Genomic DNA, 26392 nt, shown 5'->3' with positions numbered 1-26392 from the left:
AATCACAGCGGGAGCGGGTAGCTGGCAGTGCCAAACTCTGAGGTGCAGGACCTAATCCTGTGCAGCAGAGCTGCCTTGCTGCCGTATATGTAAGATATACAGCCAGCAAGTAGTAAAAGGAGAGAGGAGTAATGGCAGCCTCCCTTTTTTCTCATTACAGTTTATACTTATAAATAGGGCTGTAACTAACGACTATTTTCATAATTGCTTAGTTGGCCGATTATTTTTTTGATGAATCAGTTAATCGGAAAAAAATCATATAAAAACGTAATATGCAATTTTTTCGTTTGTTTAAAATAATAATGAAAAAAAAAACTGAGTGTTACACAGATATACACAGGTCATATACCGGTATCCTGTCATGATGGGGTTTACAGTACAACCCCGCCCCCAGGAACACCAATAATGGGGCACTATTCCCCCCAGGAACACCAATGATGGGGCATTATTCCCCCTCCCCAGAACACCAATGATTTGGCACTATTCCCCCCCCCCCCCCAGGAAAACACCAATGATGGGGCACTATTCTCCCCCCCCAGGAACACCAATGATGGGGCACTATTCCCCTCCACCCCCTCTGGATCACCAATGATGGGGCACTATTCCTCCCCTGAACACCAATGATGGGGCACCCCCCCCAGAAATACTTAGGATCATGGGGCACTTGTCATCACAGAAATGAATGTACTGTACTGACTGAGTATTGTATAGCCATTAGCCGCTACCTTATCAGTTCACACAGGTGCAGCTTGGCTCCCACGGCTGCTTCTCGTCTCTCTCTGTCTATTCCCTCGAGGCAGCAGCGGGCATGGCTGAGAATATCAGGGGGGAGCTGACGTCAGCGAGAAGGAGAGGCGCGGACATGCCTGGTCACATGAGGATTCTAACGGACTGGCAGGGAGGAAGGTGCGGACCAACTAATCGATAATGTGCGCTTTCCAATCTACACTGCATTGTCAAAAGTATTGGGACTGCCTTTACACCACGTGAACTTTAATGGCATCCCAGTCTTAGTCTGTAGGGTTTAATATTGAGTTGGCCCACCCTTTTCCGCTATAACAGCTTCAGCTGTTCTAGGAAGTGCGCAATATTGAACCCTACGGACTAAGACTGGGATGCCATTAATGTTCATGTGCTTGTAAAGGCAGGCGTCACAATACTTTTGACAATTTAGTGTATTTATTTTTTGGTGACAACTCCAAATTTGAGTGTTTTCTTAATTTTTAGTCTTGGGAATAGTTGTCACCAGGACGAACAGAGAGCGTGAATCTTTCCTTTGGGCACAGACAGAAATAAAAACCTGGTAGGCATTCTCTAACTGAACCTAAAACTAAAATAATAAGTATTGGATCATTACACACAATTGGACTTTCCGACAACAAAACTGTGGAATTTAGTTCGAAGGGTGTTGGCTCCAACTTGTCTTGCATACACACGGTCACACAAATGTTGGAGAACAATTACGAACATAGTGATGTACAAGATGTACGGCGAGCCGGTAAAAAGGAAGTTCAATAGTCATGTGATATCTCCATTACGAACGCTAGTTTTACAAGACCGAGCAATTCCCGGCTCGTCCTTGATTCCGTTTGTACTTTGGACTTTTGTCCGACGGACTTGTGCACACACGATCGGAAAGTCCAACAACACACATTTGTTGCGTGGTAAATTTGAGGACCTGCAACATTTGTTGGCGAAAAGTCTGACAACAAATGTCCGATGGAGCATACACACGGTCGGACTTTCCGCCAACAAGCTCACATCCAACATTTCCTGTCGTAAAATCCATGACTAGTGTATAACATATATGCATTTTGCTACCAACCTATACTCCACTTACCTCCCCATTATATAATAAATAAGACCATACCACTTTTGGAGTAAAATAGGCCGTAGCAGCCATTAATTTATTAAACTGTATAAAATATCCAAAAATATATAACTCTTTAACCACTTGCTTACAGGGCACTTAAACACCTTCCTGCCCAGACCAATTTTCAGCTTTCGGTGCTCTCACAATTTGAATGACAATTACTCAGTCATGCAACACTGTACCCAAATGAATTTTTTGTCCTTTTTTTCCCACAAATAGAGCTTTCTTTTGGTGGTATTTGATCACCTCTGGGGTTTTTATTTTTTGCGCTATAAATGAAAAAAGACCGAAAATTTTGAAAAAAAACGCATATTTCTTTGTTTCTGTGACAGAATTATGCAAATTATTAATTTTTCTTCATAAATTTTGGTCACAATTTATACTGCTACATGTCTTTGGTAAAAATAACCCAAATTAGTGGATATTATTTGGTCTTTGTGAAAGTTAGAGAGTCTACAAGCTGTGGTGCGAATCGCACAAAATTGATCACATCTGATGTACTGGTGGCCTATCTCGCTTCTTGTGACCCGAACAAGCCAGGAAAGTACAAATACCCCCCAAATGACCCCTTTTTGGAAAGTAGACATTCCAAGGTATTTAGTAAGAGGTATAGTGAGCTTTTTGATGTTGTCATTTTTTTCCCACAATTCTTTGCAAAATTAAGATTTTTCATTTTTTTTTTTTCTCCACAAAATTGTCATTGTAATAGGTTATTTCTCTCACGTGGCATGTGTATACCACAAATGACACCCCCCAAAAAATTCTGCTACTCCTCCTGAGTATTACAATACCACATGTGTGGGACTTTTTCACAGCCTGGCCACATAGAGAGGCCCAACATGCAGGTAGCGCCATCATGTGTTCTAGGAACATAAGTTACACATCTAACTTGTTGACTATTTATTACACTTTTGAAGCACCAGGACAATGACACGTGACACTGATGACAGATGGCACTGATACGTGGCAATGATGACAGGTGGCACTGATGACAGATGGCACTAATATGTGGCACTGATGACAGATGGCACTAATATGTGGCACTGATGACGCGTGGCACTTATACGTGGCACTGATGACACGTGGCACTAATACGTGGCACTGATGACACGTGGCACTGAAACGTGGCACCGATGACAGATGGCACTAATACGTGGCACTAATATGTGCCACCGATGACAGATGGCACTAATACATGGCACCGATGACGCGTGACACTGATGACAGATGGCACTGATAAGTGGCATTGATGACACGTGACACTGACAACAGATGGCACGTGACACTGACAGGTGGCACTGATGACACGTGGCACTGATACGTGGCACTGATGACAGATGGCACTATGTGGCACTGATGACACGTGGCACTGACGGCAGGTGGCACTGGGGGCAGGTGGCACTGGGGGCAGGTGGCACTGGGGGCAGGTGGCACTGACGGCAGGTGGCACTGGGGTGGATGGCACTGGGGGCAGGTAGCACTGGGGTGGATGGCACTGGGGGCAGGTAGCACTGGGGTGGATGGCACTAGGGGCAGGTAGCACTGGGGTGGATGGCACTAGGGGCAGGTAGCACTGGGGTGGATGGCACTGGGGGCAGGTAGCACTGGGGTGGATGGCACTGGGGGCAGGTAGCACTGGGGTGGATGGCACTGGGGGCAGGTAGCACTGGGGTGGATGGCACTGGGGCAGATGGCACTGCTGGGGGCGGATGGCACTGCTGGGGGCGGATGGCACTGCTGGGGGCGGATGGCACTTTTTATTTCATTTTTTTAATTTATTTTTTTTCCACAATCAGAACGGCTGCCGCTGCAGCCGTTCATCTCTCCCCTCTCGCACTGTCTGTGCGAGGAAGGAGAGCGGCGCTGCGAGATGATCTCATATGTTTACATATGAGATCATCTCCCATTGGACACGCCGATCACGCTGTAAACGGCCGCTGTGATTGGCCGTTTACAGCGATCTGCGTTTGCCTGTCCCCGGGGGACACGGCGAACACAGAACTTCCGCGATGCGCGCCCGCGGCGGCGCGCATTGCGGAAGTAAACATCAGGCCGTCCAGGGACGACCGCCCGGACGAACGCGCCTGCTCTACGGCCGTCATTCGGCTATAGGGCGGGCGCGAGGAGGTTAAATAACATAAACCATAATAAAAACAGTAACAAAACAATAATATCAGTTATGACGAAAACATCAGCTCCCCCTAGTGTTGGTCTTTGCAAGTACACCAAAAAACCCTCAGGTTATATCCAAAAATTATGACACTGCGGTCCCTCTGACGTGGGTTATTGGGCCTCAAGCCGACAGGCTGACTCAGAGACACCCACCTACCGCAATGCCCCCATAACCAATTACCAGATAACCTCCGTTAACTGGAGTACCACCCACAGGACCCGTACCACCGACAGATCCTGACTCTTCATTCAGAACTCTCTTCCTCACCCACAAAGACCAAACACCAGCCACTGCCACGACAGTCCACGTTCTATTCCTGAAAGAGAAAAACACAAACACACAACACAGAAAAAAAACACACCTCGACATATACAACCCAAGCTTAGGGAGGGGGGGTGGGAAACTTTTTTTTCTTGGATGCTGCCTCGTGGAGGGGGTGGGATCAATTTCTCTGCACTGAGTAACTCCCACCCTACTCCCCTCGGCCAATCCCCCGCCCCCTATCATGCAGGGCTGACATGCACTGTTCACACAGTCATGCCAGCCCTCTGCCTACGGGGTTTTGTTAACCCCTGCGGCGCCGGGCTTTTCTATCTGTGTATGCGGCTTAAGGCCCATTCTTGGATGGGTATGTCACGTAACTTCGCAGTTCAAGGTGTTGGGGCTGAGATGTCTTTCCTGGGGTCATTTTTACAATGAATGAACCCTTAATTGCCCAATCGCTGAATCCAGGGCATCACACACCATCATAAAACCGCACTACACCTAGCAGTCAGTGTTCTCCAGATCATGGCTCAGTTCGTTCACTGCTAAAAGCAAATTAGTACATCAACTCCATAAGCCTGCACACAGTGCCCTTTATTTTAATGTGCATAAAACATTACACAGATACGGCAAACATTACCGCAGGCAGCGGTGTGTGAAATGGAAAAGCGCACCCTCGCCAACTTCTCCTGGGCACCCTGGGCCTGCCTCAATACATTGCAAGTTAAGCATATTGGGTGTACGCACCAGAGGCTGCAGCTGATTTCATCAGTAAATAAGAAAAGTTATTGTGTTCACAAATCACCTTTTCCATAACATTACACTGTGTACCCATTTTCCAAGGCATGAGCAATTCTTCTGAATATCTACTCACTGGCAGATCCTAATATTGAGTCATTTAGTGGTTGGACGGGATTCACAGGCGCATAGTACAACAACTTTCCATCATAATTAAGCTCTATTGCATATCAAGGGCAAAGGGGTATACTGTTTTACTAAGGATGGCATCCTTTGTAATCCATATCACTCTCATCTATTTATTCAGGACTACAATTAGAACTATAACACACTTGTAAAAGGACTCTTAATAAAAATATACTGTATTTTTCGTGAGCATGCAGTGAAAAGCGCATGTCCTGCCTAAACTTTATTCTTAATGTTAAATAGAGAGAGTAAATATTATAACCCATCTAGTTTATACTGCTATATGGGTCTCCATTACTCTATTAGCCTTGTACACACGGTCGGAGATTCCGACTAGGGATGAGCCGAACACCCCCCGGTTCGGTTCGTACCAGAACTTTCGAACGGACCCCTTACGAACGTTAGAACCCCATTGAAGTCTATGGGACTCGAACGTTCGAAATGGAAAGTGCTAATTTTAACGGCTAATATGCAAGATACTGTCCTAAAAAGGGTTTGGGGACCTGCCTCCTGCCCCAGGGGACATGGGTCAATGCCTAAAATGTTTTTAAAAATGGCCGTTTTGGCGGGAGCACTGATTTTACTGACAATGAAAGTGAAAAAAAAAGTGAAATATTCCTTTAAATATGGTGCCTGGGGGGTGTCTGTAGTATGCCTGTGAAGTGTCACGTGTTTCCCGTGTTTAGAACAGTCCTTGCACAAAATGACATTAAACGGAAATAACACCATTTAAAGCTGCTTGCGGTTTTAATGTTATATCTGGTTCCTGCAATATGGTTGAAAATTATTGAGAAAAATGGCATGGGTAGCCCTCCCTGCCCATTACCAGCCTATTTGGGTCTTGTACGCATATTAAGGGGAACCATGTACCCATATTAAAAAAAGGAAATGCGTGTGGCCCCCAGGCCCTATATACTCAGAACAGCAGTATACAGGCGGTGCAAACAAGACAGGGACTGTGTAGGTTTGTTGTGTTAAGTTGAATCTGTTTGTAATTTTCAACTGGTACATTTTTAAAGTGTAGCTCCAGTCCAAAAAACTATTTTTAAGCTTTTTGGAAAACATAGGGAAGGGTTATCACCCCTGTATAATTTGTTTTGTCGTCCATCTTTTTTCATCTCACTTGCTGCTGTCTCCTTCCGTTTGCAAGTAGGAGATGTTTGTAAGTTGGATGTTTGAAAGTAGGGGCCTGCCCTATATGCTCTGCAGAAATGGCGGAACAAGGTGTTGGTTTTGCCACAACATTGTAAGCCCTCAAAGTGACTCTTGGTGGGCGCTGGAGCGCCCTGCTGTGAACGATTATATCAAGAATTGTAATTACATGCCATTGTTGAACAGTGGTAGAAAAATTGACCTTTGGTGGTTGTGGTGCTGGTGCCACAACACTATAAGTCCTCACAGTTACTCTGGGTGGGCACAGAAAGGGGCCCTCCTGTGAAATATTATATCAAGAATTGTAATTACATGTCCCTGTTAAACAGGGGCAGAAATATTTGGCCTTAGGCACTGGTGCTGGTGCCACCACACTGCAACCTCTTCCATATACTCTAGTTTTTTTGCTGGAATTAGCCCTGCTGCATAGCATTGCATCAAAAATTGTACTTAAACGCCCCTGTTAAACAGGGGCAGAAAAATTGGGCCTTAGGCTGAGGTGAATATCGCGGTGTATACTGCGGTCATGGCACGCAGACAATAACCAGAAAACAGCAGAGATAAAGGGGTATATACAGATGTATACTGTGCTGTGCTGGAGGCACACACAACTTCCAATAACTCCTGCAGATGGCAATTGGGCTCAAATAGAGAACAGCTATGTAGGTGGATTATAGCGGTATGTACTGGGTACAGAGCACGCACACAGCACGCACTATCTCCTAACACTACTGACTGCAAGCTCTATTATTAAAGATAGATCACTAGCTATATAGGTGAGGTGAATATCGCGGTGTATACTGCGGTCAGGGCATGCAGACAATAACCAGAAAACAGCAGAGATAAAGGGGTATATACAGATGTATACTGTGCTGTGCTGGAGGCACACACAACTTCCAATAACTCCTGCAGATGGCAAGTGGGCTCAAATAGAGAACAGCTATGTAGGTGGATTATAGCGGTATGTACTGGGTACAGAGCACGCAGACAGCACGCTCTCCTAACACTACTGACTGCAAGCTCTATTATTAAAGATAGATCACTAGCTATATAGGTGAGGTGAATATAGTGGTGTATACTGCGGTCAGGGCACAGACAATAACCACTACACAAGAGCAAGATAGGAAATCAGCCAAAAACGATCGGTGTGTACTGTGTTGAAGGTACACAGAACACCCACTGCTTCAGATGCCAACACACTACACGAGGCCGCCTCAATGGCGGCCTTATATAGTGTGGGGCGTGCACTACACAGCCTGAGCTATGATTGGCCACAGGCATCCTGCCTGTGGCCAATCATGGCTCTCCTCGCTGCTGGCGCTGCGATTGGCCAAGCATGCGGGGTCACAGTGCATGCTTGGCCAATCATGAGCCAGCAATGCACTGCGCCATCGCAGTGCATTGTGGGCCGTGAGCGCCACACAAATTTTGACGCGAACGGACCAAGAGTTCGGATTTCGCCGAACGGACGAACAGCCAATGTTCGAGTCGAACGTACGTTCGACTCGAACACGAAGCTCATCCCTAATTCCAACAACCAAATCCGTCGGAGTTATTCCGACGGATTAATTCCGGAAGAGGTCCGGAAGTGATGTTGCATACACATGGTCGGACTCAGTTGTCGGAAAATCCGATTGTACATAACGTGATGACGTTCAGACTAGTAGCCAATAGCTTTGGTCTAGGAATTTGATCTGAGCATGCGTGGCACTTTGTTCGTCGGAGTAGGCTACACATGATCAGAGTATGTCCGATCAGAGCATTTTGTTGGAAAATTTTACCGGCAAGTTGGAAAAGTTGGTCCGTCGGATATTCCAACAGAAACAGTCCGATGGAGACCACACGGTCGGAATCTCCGACCGTGTGTACAAGGGCTTAGCCACACGGTACACACGGTCGGAGATTCCGAAGGAATGTGTCCTATCGGACCGATTTGTCGGATATTCCGACTGTGTGTGGTCTCCATCGGACTGTTTCCGTCGGAATATCCGGCGGACCAACTTTTCCAACTTGCCAGTAAAATTTTCCGACAAAATTCTCCGATCGGACATACTCCGATCATGTGAAGCCTACTCCGACGGACAAAGTGCCACGCATGCTCAGATCAAATTCCTAGACCAAAGCTATTGGCTACTAGCCTGAATGTAGTCCCGTCGTCACAAAATAACGTCATCACGTTATGTACAATCGGATTTTCCGACAACTTTGTTCGACCGTGTGTATGCAACAGTTTCGGACAAAATCCAACGGATTTGGTTGTCAGAATGTCCGACCGTGTGTACAAGGGCTTAGAGGGACTTCCTTGTGTAGCCAAGTCCCAGGCCCCTTGAGGCCTATTGTAGGGTGACCAGACATCCCCGGTTTCCGGGGACAGTCCCTGGATTGAGGACACTGTCCCCGGACCAAGTCTGTCCCTGCTTTTGTCCCCGGATTAGATTTGAACAGGGACTGGGGCAATTTCAAAGACAGTCCGTGCAGAATAAAAAATAAAAAATCAGAATTACACACCTCCCTCCGCCACTCCTACTAGCTTAGGGGGGTGTATTTTTTTTCCATTATCTGTGCCCCTTTCTGTTGATGATAAGCTGGTCGGAGCGGAGGAAATATTTCCTCAGTTTCGGGTGCATGCCCATTCAGCTCTGCTCGCATGTTCTTCTGACTTGGCTCAAGTCCTGGCCAGCCGCCTGCCTGCTTATCTCCTTGCCTTCCCTGGCGGAGTGATCTTCCTCTCCTCCTTACTCAGTAGTAGCTGGGGCCCGGAGAGTTATGCCCTGTAAACATGGTCGGACATTCCGACCACAAAATCCATCTGATTTTTTCCGACGGATTTTGGCCAAAACTTGTGTTGCATACACACGGTCAGACAAAGTTGTCGTTGTTTGTTGCGTACGACGGGACTACGTAGAGGCCAGTAGCCAATAGCTTTCGTCTCGTAATTTGATCTGAGTGCCTGTGGCACTTTGTCCAATCGGAATTCTCAACAAACGATCTGAAAAAGTCCGATCTGATTTATTTTTTTCAGAAAATGTAAGATCCTGCTCTCAAATTTTTTTCCGGCAGAATTTCCAACGGAAAAAGTCCGATAGAGCCCACACACGATCGGATTTTCTGACAATATAATCCGATCGGACATTTTCCGTCTGAATTTCCGACCGTGTTTACGAGACATAAGACTTGACACGCTGTGAGGTGGGCGGTGGCGGTGATGGGCAGAGAGTAACTGATTGGTGTCATTACCAGTAAAAAGAAAAAATGTCCCCGGATTTCATTTTAAAAATCTAGTCACCTTAGCCTATTGGTGACCTCCAGCGTTAGGGACAGCCGACATCCTTCTGTGTAGAGTGCGTTACAAGGCAAGGTTGGTGTAATGCAAGGTAGATTGATGGGCACCAGACACTTCTTGAATGCAAAGAGATTTATTGTCTCTTAAACAGGACTTTGGGAGAGAGCGTTAGGGCCAGGACACCCTTTAGTAGACGCAATGTTAATTGGCAGACTCTGAGACTTCTATAGGCAGACAGCTATGCAAGGAAAGGCATCCAGCTAGACACCACATCTGCACGAGTAGGTTTGATGTCTCCTATGGCAACAATCTTGTAACAGTTTCTAACAAAGGTTGCAGTGAACTCCTTCGCTTCTTCTACAGTCTCCTATTGTAGAACTTCACTCAACTGAGCTCCCAGTCTTTCACTAGACTAACAGATTCACTTGCCACTGGATCTCCTGGGATATTCCAATATTCTCACTCAGTATCTTCCTCAAGCGCCACCCCCGCGTCCCTGCTGGGTCCCGAGCTGGGCACTCACAGATACTCCTCAAGCTTAACCCCGCTGGCCTGCTTGGTCTCTGGCTTGACACACAATAATAATCCGCAAGCGTCACCTCCACTGGCTGGTTCCTTGGCTTGGCACCTGCTGAAGTTTTCCCATTTCTTCACCGTCCCCAGCTGGTGAGAATACTGCTCTGGTACTTGCTTCAGCTACCCAGAGTGGTCTCTGGTAGCAAGGTGAATGGTCCCTTAGTGGCGACAGCTTCCCCTCTACCTCCAACCACAGCTGTTTTTGTGGCTAGCAGAACCAGGGCTGGTGCTACCGCTAGGCAAACTAGGCAGCTACCTAGGGTGCCACCCAAGCAACTCTCAAGTCTCAGCATCAGCAGGCAGCCACCGCTCTGTTCACACATAGTGTCAGAGGCGCAGGACTGTGTCTGTATCTCATCTCCCGAATGAATGGAAGCAAGCAAACATTCATTGATGTAGGCTGGTAGGCTGCATTTGATGGGTGCTGGTGAGGCTGCATTGATAGGCGCTGGTGAAGCTGCATTTATGGGTGCTGGTGAGGCTGTATTTGATGGGCACTGGTAAGGCTGCATTTGATGGACGCTGATGATGCTGCATTTATGGGCGTGGGTGAGGGTGCATTTGATGGGCGCTGGTGAGGCTGCATTTGATGGGCGCTTAATTAAAAAGGTGGGGTTTACATGGGCAGGGCAAAGGGGTAGATTCAGGGGTGGAGCCGGGGAGGCGGCAAAATGAGGTTTCGCCTAGGGTGTCAAAAATCCTTGCACCAGCCCTGGGCAGAACTGTTACTTCTGGTTGGACTACAAGCCGCAGTCCCAACCCTACGCTGCTCTCTTGCTTCTGGATAGTCCCCATAGACAGCCTAGCAGCCAGATGTTCCCGGGATAGGAACAAGGCTTATGGCCTAGTAGCTCAGGGCATTACAACACACGTCCACCCAAACAGCCATTCAGGTGGCACAGAACCCCGGTCTCCTGACCCCACCCAAATAAATAGGTTCTCCCAGCAGGCCAAGGGATCCAAGAAAATCCCTGCCCATTGGCTGAGACATCCTAGTCTGTCCTTGTGTTGTCTAATGTCACCAGGTACCCAGCCACCTAGCCACAAAAGAGAGAAGTGCAGCAATCTCAGAGTTAGAGTCAAATCCATTGGCCTCCTGACAATTAACCAAGGTAACTATCACTTGGCAGATAAATTTAATAGCAACCATTCCTAAACCCCAGGGTGCTACACTTGTATTTCTGATTGTGTTACTGTTGCATATTTACCTTAATTTCCATTCTGATGAAACTGCCATCACTGGGACAGCAGTTGGGTGTCATGGACCTGTATAAGGAGCCCAAGATGATATGGGTAGCACCTTGCACAATACTCATCTGAGCACCCCCGCAGTTTAGGACAGGGACTGCTGGGACATTGGAAGGACCAGGGTGCTGGGAAGCTGGAACTTAACCCAAGAGTGCTGATTTCAGGTAAGCAGAAGCCCCACAATTAAGTTCATATGGACAAGTAGAGAGCAGACCCACACAACCTGAGTTCAGTAACAGATGACCACGTGCTGGATGCAAGTAGTGAATATGAACTATAAATATATTATTAAATATGATATTAAAATTTCCTTCAGTGAAAAGCAAAAAATACCAAATACTAAACAAAGTGGAATTCATATGCCAGAAATTAAAGAGAGGTGTTTGCAACCCTGGCATGCAGATGCTATAAAAGCATTTTATTCACAGATAGATGTATAATTTTTTTTTTTTAAATTTAATGAGTTTCTGTTTTGTAGCCATTTAGATGCAGGAAGTGCTTAGCAGGTTTTACTTTTAATAGACTGTTGGTAGAAATGTCTACAGCTGGAATGTTTTCTTCTTTATTTATTATGTCAGTCTATCAGTTTTTGCTGCATCACAATGGAAAGCATTGACTTTAAAGTAATGTTTTAGGAGTCGCAGAATGCCAGCTAAAAAAATCAATGTGAGCAGATAAAAATTGTTTACATACTAGAAGGAAAGTGTCAGAGACTTCGGCAGCAAACAAGAGTTTTAATTGAGTATGGACTTGTGAAGAAATAACAGAAATGATAGATGGATGGGCATATATGGAGAGACAGAGACAGGGAGATATTTATAGAGGGAATTCTAGATAGATAGATAGAACATTATTAAAAATGGATGGTTGCAGTGGCAGCCACTCCACTAGTTGCCCCCCCAATCAATGCCCCCATCTTCTAATCTACATGCAGGGTGCTGGACACATGGATTTCAATGTATTTTTTTTTTTTTTTAAACACATGATTAGACATTGAGACTTTAATTGGCTTAAAAAAGGGTGGGCTCGGGCATAGAGCACTACGCCCCGAGCCCACCCTCTTGTATGACATTAGCAAATTAATATTCGCTAATGTAAGGGGGGGTGCGTGGCGACACCCCAGTGTGATGGCTGCTTATGCTGAGAGCTCACCTGGGCAATCGCACTCCACCGAAGCCCTAAAAGAAATACAGTATCATCATCTGGTGCCTATTGCTGGAGGGACCCTCATGTCTCGCAGAAAGAGGCAACTGCCACAGCCCTGTTAGTGGTTGGGTTTCTTCCCGACAATGTCCCCTGGTCTACAACAAAATGGCGGAAGCTCCCGCAAGAATTTGTAATGGAAGTGACGTTCCATCGCCGCCATCCTGCTACACCCCGCGCTCCTCCACAGTAAGGATACACCGAGAAGGGGGCAAGCGGACATCTTGTTACACCCACCAAAGTTTTGCATTTCACACTTTAGCACTTTAGCAAGATGGAACGTCACTTCTGTTACATTTCCTGATGGGCCACCTAATCTGACAAAACACTGTACCGCTAATGGTGGCTTTGAAGCCATTTTCTTGTCTCCCAACTACACATACAGAAGCAACATCAGGTTCTGGAGCCTCTACCCCTACACTTAATAGCATTAGCCCAGCAAAGTTCAAACCACACAGGGACACTCCACAACCACGTGAGGAGGCTATGCAAGGAGCAGCTGGTTCTGAAACAAACATGCCACCATTATTTTCTCATGTTGACCCGATAGCAGCATTTCCCACTACAGGTCAGCCAGTGTCAGATACCATGCTTAAGGACATGCTACTCTCTATCAAAGCATCATTACAATCTGGGCTTTAGAGGTCTCCCATCAAGAGCCCTAATGGCAAGTGGAGTGTCACGCAGCTGCAGCAGAATCAAGTGCTTCGATACAAAGGCAGCATCAATGAACAGGCCTGCAGCCCCAGAGTCGATTAGAGCCTGAATCTCAACAGACTACTCAGCCCAAGAAAGGGTAACCAAAACCAGGAGCTTATCCTTCGGGATAACTGGGGACAAAACAAGGCCACCTAAGGTCTGTCCGTGACAGGACCCCAAGGTTCGGGTGTTCCCTGAACGGGTAGGACAAGACTTCAAAAAGTGACCTGCCTGGCCATAATAGAGGCACAATCTCTCCCTCCTCCTAAGGGTTCTCTCATCCACAGAGAGACACGTGAAGCCCAGGTGCATGTGTTCATCTTCACTGACCGACTCAGTACCAGGAATTATGGGAGGTGAGGGAGGCAAGGGTGGGACTGCAAAGCTCGGAGACAAATGTACAGGAGGCTTCCGCAAGCGTTCCTTAAAAGAGAGTCTTTCTCTGAGTCTGGAGTCAATGAGGGTGGCAAATGAGATCAACTTCTCCAGCTCAATGGGTATATCTCGGGCTGCTATCTCATCCTTGATGGTATCTGAAAGACCGTGAGAAAATGCAGCCACGAGAGCCCCATTGTTCCACGCAACCTCTGCTGCCAGAGTACAGAATTCAATGGCGTAATTGACAACAGTTCTCGTACTCTGTTTGATGGACATGAGGCACTAGGCAGCAGAAGCAGAGAATGCGGGAACGTCAAATACCCTTTTAAAAGAAGCCACAAACTCAGGGCAAAGATATCACAAAACCTACTTTGCTTCTATCTGTGGGAAACACCTGGGGCAGCATCTCAAAGTATATCTTAACCTGGCTGAGAAATCCTCTGCATTGGACTGGATCACCCCCAAATTGCTGGGGAAGCGGAGCGGAACCAGACATACCTCTTATAGAGGTAATACTCGAGGCGGGTGTCTGCACAGAGACTGGAGCAGCAGCAGGGATAGCCCGCAATACAGATTATACCAGAGCAGCCACAGTGGGAGATTCCAGGCGAGCCGTGCGACTCAGGAGCGTTTGTAACGCCATGGAAAACTGATCCATGTGGTGATCCTGCTCATCCAATCTGAAAAAAATATTACCAACAAGTGGATTGACTGCATCTTCTGAATTCATGGCCTTCGTCTACTGTCAGAAACCATGGCCTTCGTCTACTGTCAGAAACCATGAATCGGACAGACGTACAGTTAAATCACACTTGTTTAATAATAATAAAAAAAGGTAAACAGAGTAAATGTAGTTAAAACATAGCCAGAGTTCAGGAACTGGAATGAATAGTCAGACAAGATAAAAATGTTAGGGAGCCAGACAACAGCGTAGTAGAACAGCAAGCAGGATCTGGAGCCAGAAGGAATGTCAGCCAAACAAGTCTTTAACAGGAACACAGGAGAGCGTCTCTAGAGATGTGACCAAGGCGAAGGCAGAGATCATCTGGACTGGATGGCTTAAAGTGGAAGTAAACCCTCCCATCGTTTTCAGCCACGGAAGCTGCCATTTTTGACCCTGTTTAATCATCAACTGCCATGGTGCTGCACATGTGATCAGTTATGACACCAGCCATTGGATGGTTTGACAGTTTGACTGAGAGCACAACCAATGTGCAGTTAGCATTCCCGGCATGCCGGGGATGTAACTGTTTTTTGAAACTGTTAAATTGATGGGTTTACTTCCACTTTATGTAGGCAAGACTGACGAACAGGATATCATCAACAGGTGAGTCACTGTGGAGAGATAGAAGCTGGCAATTAAATGACAGCTGAGCGGCCAGCTCAGAGAAGGAAGGGCTGAGCCCAGCCCTGACAACAGGTTCAATTCCTGGGTTATGTAATTTCCACTGCTTGTTTTTAGATGAACCCAGACAAACTTTCAGCAGTCCTACAGTGGCGCTGATCCATGGGTTTACGTCCTCTAAGTTTATTCGTAACTTCTCGTCTCTGGTCAAGCCCCTGACTGATATGACCAGAAAGGATGGTAAACCATAGAGTTGGTCCTTTAAGGCCTTTGAGAGTCTCAAGGCTGCCTTTGTTTCTGCTCCTGTGTTGGCACATCCCGATTCTACATTACCTTTTATCCTTGAGGTTGATGCTTCTGAGACTGGAGTTGGCACCCTTCTGTCTCAATGTCCTACCTCTGAGAGTGCTATGCATCCTTGTGTTTACTTTTCCAAGAAATTGTCACCTGCGTAGTACAATTACGAGATTGGGAACAGAGAGCTGTTTGACAGGTACCTTCATGGAGATGTCTCCATTCTTTCAGCTCTCTGACTTCCACGTACCTAACCGATGAGCCCGATATAGCAGGGGAAGGTCTCCCTTACGTGTCTGGTTCATGCCCCTGGTAGTATGAAAAGAGGCACGGGAGCACAGAGTGGTATAAGAGCCTGGCGGGTGACTGCAGAAGTAGAGGCCCAGGATCCTGGTGCAAGTGGATTGGTGATCACTAGTCACCTAGAACACAGTCAGCAGATACAGAGCAGGAGCAGAGCAGGCAGGTCAGGTCACAGGCAGAGTTGGCAACAGGCGGGCAGCACAGTACAGAGGAGTAAGTAGGTTCAGATTCCAGGTCACAGGCAGGGTTGGCAACTGGCGGGCAGCATAGTACAGAGGAGCAGGCAGGTTCAAGGTCAAAGACAAGCCGGGGTCAGATGCAGGCAGAAGACAGAGAGTAATCCAATGGGCAAGCCGGTTGTCAGGAGATCAAACGTTCAGACAGGTTAACGGGTATACGGACACAGGGAGCTGCAGATCAGACAGCACCGAGCAAAGTGCACAGACAACTTAAATAGGGCGAATGGCGCCAAGCGCCATGCATGCCGATGCACACAGGCACGCCCACATGCACACCCGCACAGGCGCGTGCACAGGCGCACCCACACGCTCCCGCACTATAGCACGCATAGGCACACGTGCCCACATAATAGCACGCACAGGGGAGCGGCGGCGTGCACTCTAGGGCACCCAGCACTGAGTCCATTCCAAGAGCATCTCTGACAGTACCACTGTGCCGGTTCTCATTCTTACTGACCATAAGAATCTCACATTCTTGTCTGAGGCTAAACGCTTCTCTTCCAGAAGGGCGCGGTGGGCTCTTTTCTTGTCAAGTTTAAATTACATTGTTTCATTCTTTCCCAGTACTAAGAATGTAAGGTCTGACGCTTTGCCACAACAATTCTCCACTTCCAAGATGGAGTCGGTTCCGGTTCCTGTGATTCCTCCTGATCGTATTCTGGCTATGGTTCTCACCAGTCTCACGTCTCCTTTGGGTGACAAAATTCTTCCCACTCAGGTCCATACTCCTGAGAAACCTTGTCACTGCGGCTTTGTCCCAGAGAGTCTCCGCTGTTGGCCACCCTAGGAAGAATCAACTCTTTTGGGCCATTTCCTAACAATTCTGGTAGCCTAGTCTACACGCTGATGTAACCGCCTTCATAGCTGCCTGTTCCATGTGTGCTCAGAATAAGACTCCACGACACCTTCCAGTAGGCCTCCTACAACCCATACCTAATGGAGAGAGGCCCTGGACTCAGCTCTCTATGGATTTCATTGTGGAGTTACCGAACGCCCAGGGCAACACAGTTATCCTTATGGTGGTTGACCGGTTCTCAAAAATGTCTCATTGTATCCCACTTAAGAAGTTGCCCACTTCTAAGGAACTGGCTTCCATTTTTGCTGGGGAGATGTTTCACTTACATGGGCTACCCAAGATGATCGTCTCGAAGAGGGGTAGTCAGTTTGTGTCCCGGTTCTGGCTAGTGTTCTGTGCACAGTTGGGAATTCAGCTTGCTTTCTCCTCTGTGTATCACCAGCAGTCTAATGGGGCCCCCGAAACGAGCCATTCAGTTCTTGGAGCAGTTCCTACGTTGCTTTATTTCTGACCATCATAACAACTGATCAGACCTCTTTAAACTCAAACTATGGTTTCCAACCTTCCATGTTGCCTGACTCATTTGTTCCGCAGAGTATTCCTGCGTTAGAGGAGCATCTCCGTAGTCTTCGTTCCACTTGGCACAAGTCCGGGAGGCTTTGCGACATGCTAATGATAGGTACAGACTCCATGCTGACCGCGGACACCTGCCTGTGCCTTCCTACTAGGCTGGGGACAGGGTCTGGCTGTCATCTCGCAACCTCTGACTTCATGTTCCCTCTCTGAAGTTTGAACCTCGGTTTATTGGGCCTTTCCATATTCTCCACAGGATTAACCTAGTGGCTTACGCGTTAGACCTTCCTTCTAATATGTGTATATCAAATGTATTTCATGTCTCCTTAATAAAACCTTTGGTCTTCAACTGCTTTACCACCTACCATGTCCTCATCCTGTACAGGTTGAGAACCATGAGGAGTATGAAGTACAGTCCATTGTTGACTCCTGTAGGTTCCGTGGGTGCCTACAGTACCTGGTGCATTGGAAAGTGTACGGTCCGGAAGAACGCTCTTGGGTCTCATCCTGTACATGCCCCGTCCTCCTCCGTGATTTCCATAGACATTTTCCCCTCAAGCTTGGTGGTCCTCTGAGTGACTCACCTGTTGATGATATCCTGCTTGTCGGTCCTGCTTACTTAAGCCGTCCAGCCCAGAGGATCTCTGCCTTCACCTTAGTCAACATCACAGAGACTTTCTCCAGTGCTCCTGTTAAAGACTTGCTTGGCTGACATTCCTTCTGGCTCCAGATCCTGCTTGCTGTTTCACTACACTGATTCCTGGCTTCCTGACTTTCTGGCTTGTCTGGTTATCCGTTCCGGTTACTGAACTTTGGCTATGTTTTGACTACATTTGTTCTATTTACTTTTATTATTAAACAAGTGTGGTTTAACTATACTTCTGTCTCAGTCTGATTCATGGTTTCTGACACGACGGTCACAAGACGAGCCAGAAACTAATAAGGTATTTACAGTCATAATTTTATACAAACATGTATACAGGGTAGTACAACTTAGTAGAACAGAGGGGCTGGCAGTTTTTAGATAGAGCTTCTTTCAGACTTTGGTTGTTGTCTGTGTCCCCATTGGGAGGATTTTCAATGATTTAATTCCCAAGGACAACATGGCTACAGGAAGGAAGTGAAGGGAAGAAGGAAGGAAGGAAGGAAGGAAGGACAAATAAACATCTAATCCTTTAACATTACCCAATACCCTTCTATGCCCTTTTTAAAACATAAAACATGTTTCCTTTGGAAGCCTACTTAAATTAAAAATAAACATAGAGATAGATAGATAGATAGATAGATAGATAGATAGATAGATAGATAGATAGATAGATAGATAGATAGATAAATTGGTTGGTTTATTATTTGTATAAGTCACTAAAATATTAATGATGTGCAACCAATGAGCTTCTACTGTCCATCAGAACCCATAGATCAATGATGATTACTGATTGGCTGGCAGGTAGTAGTGTTTTTTTTTCATTACACTTTGTTTTACTTTTCTAAGGCAGGAAGTGTCTGCTGAAATAACGTTAAGGAAAATGTATTCTACATCCTGGGGACATAATAAAAACATAACTTAATTAGATTTTAACCATGAACTAATTATACTCAGATTCTGTCATCCATTTACTAGATGATCCACAAGAAGTGCGCCATCTCAATTTAATTTTCTAAATTTACATCTCCCTTTTCATCTAAAACATAATTAATTAGAATGAAAGTCTAGTCATTCCTGTTCAGCTTACATAACAGAATAGCCTCTTAGGGATAATATGTGGCTGTTTGTTGTTATTGTGTTTATATATATATATATATATATATATATATATATATATATATATATATTCATGTAGAATGAGGCAGAGGGGTGCTTTTGCACCCCCCGGATTTACCTAAGGGCTCGTTCACACCATTGTGTTGTGGTGACACAGAGGAAAATGTGTGCATCACCATAATACTGGATAACGCATCATGCGTGGTATATTACAACATATATTTAGTTATCTGGTATGTGAAAAGATGTACCTTCATCCCTAATATTAAAATTCAACTAAAATATTTGTAAACGCCCATGAGATATTTTAGAGGCACATCAAAAACAACCAAAAAACTTATAACACTTTTCATTATGAACAACAGTAAGCTGAATTACTATGAACAGTTCACATTCTGTTTTCAATCTTGTTTACAAATATTTGTCTTGTGAGTCCACAAAGAACCAATTACATCCGGAAAAGGCGCATTAGGGAACTCTACGCAGTTTGTTATACTCATTCACTTCATCAGGAGTAGATGCTACTACCATGGTGTTGCCAGGACCTGGATCACCTGCTGGCAGAACTGTGCTTCCTAGAGTGGAAAGTTGTAGTTCTGGTGTCCACCAGCGGGAGTCTTGCAGCAGCCAGCAGATCCCTGCTATCAGTTTCCATCTGATGATGACTGCTGGGAGGGTATTTAGGCCCTCTCCTACTACCGAAGTGCCTCTTGCTACAATGTTTTGCCCTGCTGCCAGAGACTGCATGTCGTTTATTGTTGACCCTGATCTTGCCCCAGCCCTACATCCTGTGCCCTACTGCCTCTTATATGCTCTTCCTGTTCCTGATCCCAGTCCTGGTCCCCCTTTCTACCACCCCTTCTGGATGTAATTGGCACTTTGTGGAGTCGCCAAAAAATTGTTTGTAAAGAAGATTAAAAACAGAATATGAACTGTTCATAGTAAATTAGCTTGCTGTTGTTTTAAACTGTGAAAACTTTTATTATATTATATTCTTATTATTCTTATTATTATTTATTTAAAATAAAAAAAAAGTTTTATACATTTTTTGTTTATTTTTGATGTACCCCTAACAAATCCCATGGGCGAGATCTTATCGGAACTAGAAGGACAGGGAAGTCTACCATGTATAGGAAAATGGGAACAAGATATGGGTAAAAAATGTGATGAAAGGCAAATTATAAATGCAGTATATAACTACGCATCGGACAAAACATCGATAGAAGCAAACTATAAGTGTATGGTGCGTTGGCACCTGACACCAGATAGGATTAATAAAATTCAGCCAGCTAAGTCTCCACTGTGCTGGAGGAATTGTGGACAGCTAGGCACACCATTTCATATATGGTGGGAGTGTCCAGAGATAAAGCCCTACTGGAAAAAAATTTTTTGGAGCATATAGAGGTGATAACAGGAGAAAGGATTCTCCAACAACCAGGGAACTGCTTGTTTCATGAAACTACTAAACCAGTGAAACAATATAAAAAAACCTTGGTGCCATTCCTGCTCAACGCAGCAAAATTGCTTATTCCAAAAAAATGGCTCTGTATTAAGAAGCCGAGTATCAAAGAGTGGTTACAACGAGTAGACCATATTGCCAGTATGGAGTATTTGTGCTGCGCGGAACAGAGGAGGACAAAAAAAACAGAGAAACCTGGGCAAGGTGGTATAGGTATAAAACGTCGGACAAATACGCACAAGCCATAATAGAAACAGATTGAGAAGATAGAGGATAAGGAAAACAGATCAGGACGGGATGGTGATTATTGTGCATTTACTATTTTTGTAGGGGTATATTTTTGTATGCAGTGTATGATAATTTGTATGATGTATTTTAAAGGGAAAAATAAACAAATAAAAGAGTAAATAAAAAAATAAAAAATAAAAATCCCATGTGTGAGCATAAATTTTTATTTGTGCAATGTGGTATATTGACAGTGCATTACCTTTAACCTCCTGCTGACCGCTCACAGTAAATATACTGCAAGCGAGAGTGGCAGGTGTAGGCTTGGCATCATAAATGTACATGGCCAGCTAGTTAACGGGTTTGGACACAGCACAAGTTTGGCAGCATATTTCAGCCAATGATTTTGGCTGAAACCTGTTGATCAGCAGTGTCCAATCACACACAGAACTCTGTGTACAGGGAACAGCAATCAGGCAAAGTAAAAACAGAACAAATTACACACACTAGAGCAGGGATATGCAATTAGTGGACCCTCAGCTGTTGCAAAACTACAATTCCCATCATGCCTCTGCCTCTGGGTGTCATGCTTGTGGCTGTCATATTATCGCTATGCCTTATGGGACTTGTAGTTCTGCAACAGCTGAAGGTTCGCAAATTGCATATCCCTGCACTATAGCATGTTAGGCACACAGTTAACCCCTTGATTGCCTCTAGATGTTAACCCCATTTCAGCCAATGTGATTAGTACGGTGTACAGTATTAGCACTGAATTATAGTGTCACAAGCAACGTCAGTGTCAGTAATGCCACGTACACAAGACCGGACTTTTCGAGGGACTAGGTCCGACAGACTTTCGACGGAGTTCTGACGGACTTTCCGAATGAACGGACTTGGCCACACACAATCACACCAAAGTCCGACGGATTAGAATGTGATGACGTACGACTGGACTAGAATAAGGAAGTTCATAGCCAGTAGCCAATAGCTGCCCTCGCGTTGGTTTTTGTCCGTCGGACTAGCATACACACGAGCGGATTTCTCGGTAGGAACTGGGTCCGGCGGAGTTCCGGCGGAAAAATTTGAAACATGTTCCATTTCTAAAGTCTGTCAGACTTTTGCAAATCAAAAGTCCGCTGCAGCCCACACACGATCGAATGGTCTGCCGGAATCGTTCCGTTGGACCTTTGATGTTGAAAAGTCCGGTCGTGTGTACGCGGCATTAGTGACCCTTGAACTCAGTGTCTGGTAGCACCAGATTATCCAACCCCCTATCACTGTCACACTATGCATTGCTAATCACTGACATAATAGTATAGCATCTATGGCGGCGTAAATTTCAGTATATTTACCATAGTTTGTAGACACTATAACTTTCACACAAACCAATTAATATACAACTATTGGGATTTTTTTTTTTACCAAAGACATGTAGCTAAATACATTTTGGCCTAAATTGATGAGGAAATTTGAATAATTTTTTTTTTATTGGTTGTGTTTTTAAAATTTTCAGTCCGTATTAGTTTATAAAATTAAAAAAACTGAGTGGTGATCAAATACCATCAAAAGAAAGCTCTATTTGTGTGAAAGAAATGATATACATTTCAAATGCTTTCAGTGTTGCATGACCGTGCAATTGACAGTTAAAGTAGCACACTAAAACTTCATTGCTCCAGGTCACGCGGCCAAAGTATTACCTCCCTCGCCAAAGATGGGTGCTGGCTCAGTATGCAAATACACGAGAACAGAAAGATTGTCCGGGTGACCGCACTCCAAAAATAAATGCCTTGATTAATAAAGTAGCACAGTGTTGAATAACAAAAAATGACCGGGTCATAAATGGGGGTAAAGCCTTCTGGAGGTCAAGTGGTTAAATGCCCCGGCTAACACAATTTGACTCAGTGTTCAAAAACACATGCATTGTGGTGCTTTGCATTCTGGTGTGTTTGGACCCTTAAAACAAATTCATTCAGAGAGTCTTGCAATAAAGTGATACTCATCACTTTTTTTGATGGAGAACAGTTTTTTACATCTTCGTGCTCCACAGGGGAGATTTTCGCTCACTTCCTGTCAAGTGTCACCAAGACATCTCTAAGAGATTGTTTTAATTTTAGTTTTGGATAGAGTGGAAAAAGGTAACAGTTTTTTTTGTTTTGTTTTTTGTTTTTTATGACTGTCTGTGTTCTCATTAGGAAATATCCCCATCTCTTTTTGTTTGCTGAGGTGAAACACTTTAGCAGGGTCATTGAAATTCACAAAAACCTGATGCATATATATGCATTGCGGCTTGCAAATGGTCTACTGGGGTTATGGCTAAAGCGATTTTTTTTTTCAACCAGTGGCTGGCTTTCACACTAAAACAGTTTGAGTGGCTAATTAGCAGCTGGATTGCTTTCAATAGCAGTGAATGGGGTTGTCCCCCCTCTCCTGCCACTTGCTGGTGTTTCTCTGCCTTACCGTTTTTACAGGCGCACCCGGGAAATGATCCGACGGATCGCACAGCTGGCCATAGAGGTTACCAGAGACCAGATCATCTCTATAGTCTTGGAGGACCAGAGAGACTTCATGATGTCACTTCCAGTCTAGGGCGAAAGTAAAAACATTTTGAGCAAAATTTCAGTTTCTTTTTTTTTTTTGCTTTTGCTTTTAAAGGTAGAGGAGAGATTTGGGGTCTTATTGACCCCAGATCTCTCCATAAAGAGGACCTGTCATCACATATTTCTATTACAAGGGATTTTTACATTTATTGTAATAGGAATAAAAGTGATTGAAAGAATTAAAGGGACAGTGTAAAAATAAAAAATAAAATAAATACGAAAAAACTTTAAGTGCTCCTATCCAACTGTGCTTGCATACGTAGGTCGCGCACGCATATGTAAATGGTGTTCGCACCACACATGTGAGGTATCACTGCGAATGTTAGAGCGAGAGCAATAATTCTAGTGCTAGACGTCTGTAACTCTAAACAGGTAACCTGTAAAAAATTAAATTAAAGCATCATAATTTGTCACCATTCCACGAGCGTATACAATTTTAAAGCATGTCATGTTAGGTATGTATTTATTTGCCATAATATCATATTTTTTATTTTACAAAAATAATTGGGGTATATATTATGTTTTGATTTATTTTTTTAATTTAAAAAAATGTTTAAAATAAAATACAGTAAAAGTTTTATTTTTTTACAAATAAATGCGTTTGAAAAAACACTGCGCAAATACCATGTGACATAAAATATTGCAATGATCGCCATTTTATTCTCTAGGGTCTCTGCTAAAAAAAACATGTATAATGTTTGGGTTTCTAAGAGATTTTGTAGCAAAAAATATTAATTTAAACTTGTAAAAAAAAAGTGGCAAAAAAACTAAAAAGTCTTCAACTTTTTTTTTTTTTTTTTGCTTTGTGTTTGCACTCACTTCCTAATCTGCTGATGTAAATGCCCTTACCTGGTACAAAGAAAGCATGCCAGCTGTTCTAAACCTTTCTCATTATGCTTAAAATTAAAGATTTATTTGGCTGAAGCTAAGGTTATAATTTTTTTTCAATTAAATTGTCTTCACTAATAATAAAAAAAAGGAATAAACTCATACTGAGCTAGAGATATGGATGTTGTACCTTGGATTCTGCTGAAAACAAAGCTGTGGCATCTTCCAACATAGTGGACTGGTACAACTGTGATATTCTATGTGACACCTCCACCCTTCAAAACAATAAGTGCTCATGCACACGGACGTTTTAAAAAACTGGCTGCAAAGCTAGCTCCGACGCCTGGAAAAATCGGCGTTAAAAACGCGTTTTGCATTGGCGTTTTTGCGCGTTTTTGCGCGTTTTTTAGCGTTAGCGTTTAGTAGCGTTTTTAAAGAAACACATCTCTTGGCTATAGCACTCAGAAAACAAAGAAAATATGTTGTGCGTTTATGCGCGTTTTTGCGCGTTTTTGCACGTTTTTGCGCGATTCGCGTTTTTACAGCTCTAGCTCCACGCCACGGAACGCACTGGTCCTGGGTTTTTTTTACAGCTTAAAAACGCCTATGCCATTTGCAGCTCAAAAACGCCTAGGTGGGCATGAAGCCATAGACTAACATGGACAGCCGTTTTTAAGCTGCAAAAAAAGCTCAAAAAAGTGGCTGTAAAAACGTCCGTGTGCATGAGGCCTAATGAATGATATATGATGTAATATATATTATAATATACATGGCAGTAGCTAAACACCAACTAGTGTCAAAACAAATAATATATACTCAAACAGCCCTTGCACTTAATAAAAGTCCAATAAAGCAATAGTCCACTGAAATATAATAAATTCTTGTGTGCTTTCATTCACCCTCATGAAAAAAAAATCGCGCTACAGGAAGGGATGGAACCCAAAAACATTTTTAACCCTTTCATGACTAAGCCTATTTTTGGAATTTGGTGTTTACAAGTTAAAATCCATATTTTTTGCTAGAAAATTACTTGGAACCCCCAAACATTATATATATATATTTTTTTAGCAGAGACTCTAGAGAATAAAAAGGCGATTGTTGCAATATTTTATGTCACACGGTATTTGCGCAGTGGTGTTTTAAACGCAACTTTTTGGGAAAAGGGACACTTTCATGAATAAAAAAAAAACAAAACAGTAAAATTAGCCCAATTTTTTTACGTAATGTGAAAGATAATGTTACGCCGAGTAAATAGATACCAAACATGTCACACTTTATAATTGTGTGCACTTGTAGATTGACGACAAAGTACGGTACCTAAAAATCTCAATAGGCGACGCTTTAAACAATTTTTACGGTTACCAGGTTAGCGTTACAGAGAAGGTCTAGTGCTAGAATTATTGCTCTCGCTCTGACAATCGCGGCGATACCTCACATGTGTGATTTGAACACCGTTTACATACGCGGGCGCGACTTCCGTGTGCGTTTTCTTTGCTTCGCGAGCTCGCGGGGACGGCGGGCGCTTTAAAATTTTTTTTTTTTTTTTTTTATTTATTTTAAAATGACTAAATTGTTTTTTAAAAAAAAATAAATAAAAAATGTATCACTTTTATTGCTGTCACAAGGAATGTAAACATCCCTTGTGACAGTAATAGGTGGTGACAGGTCCTCTTTATGGAGGGATCGGGGGTCTAAAAGACCCCCCACCCCTCCTTTACACTTCAATGTATTCAGATCGCCGAAAACGGCGATTCTGAATACCGGATATTTTTTTAAAACCGGCGCCATTGGCAGCCGAGTAAACGGGAAGTGACGTCATGACGTCACTGGATTACGGCTTCGTTCCAGTTCCTCCGCAGCAGCCGGAGGCGTCGGACCACTGATCGGTGCTCCCGATCGAGCGGGATCGAGCGGGAGCACCGGTAACAGCGGCGAGAGGCGGCAGGAGGGGGGGACGTCCCCTCCCGCTCCTCCGGCATAACAGCCGAGCGGCTTTTAGCCGCATCGGTTGTTATGCATGGATAGCCAATCGCCCGCTGCAAAAAACGGTACCGGGATGATGCCTGCAGGTGCGGGCATCATCCCGGTATAACCCCCGGAAGCCGAGTACGCATATCTGCGTACGCTCGGCGGGAAAGGGTTAAACATCCAAACCAGCCTTTCTCAATCTTTTAAACACAGAGGAACCCTTGAAATAG

The sequence above is a fragment of the Lithobates pipiens genome, unplaced genomic scaffold, assembly GCF_037356315.1.
Source record: "Lithobates pipiens isolate NorthernLeopardFrog02 unplaced genomic scaffold, aLitPip1_a1.2 Scaffold_10, whole genome shotgun sequence".
In the NCBI taxonomy this organism is placed as follows: domain Eukaryota; kingdom Metazoa; phylum Chordata; class Amphibia; order Anura; family Ranidae; genus Lithobates; species Lithobates pipiens.
This window is presented reverse-complemented; position numbering follows the sequence as displayed.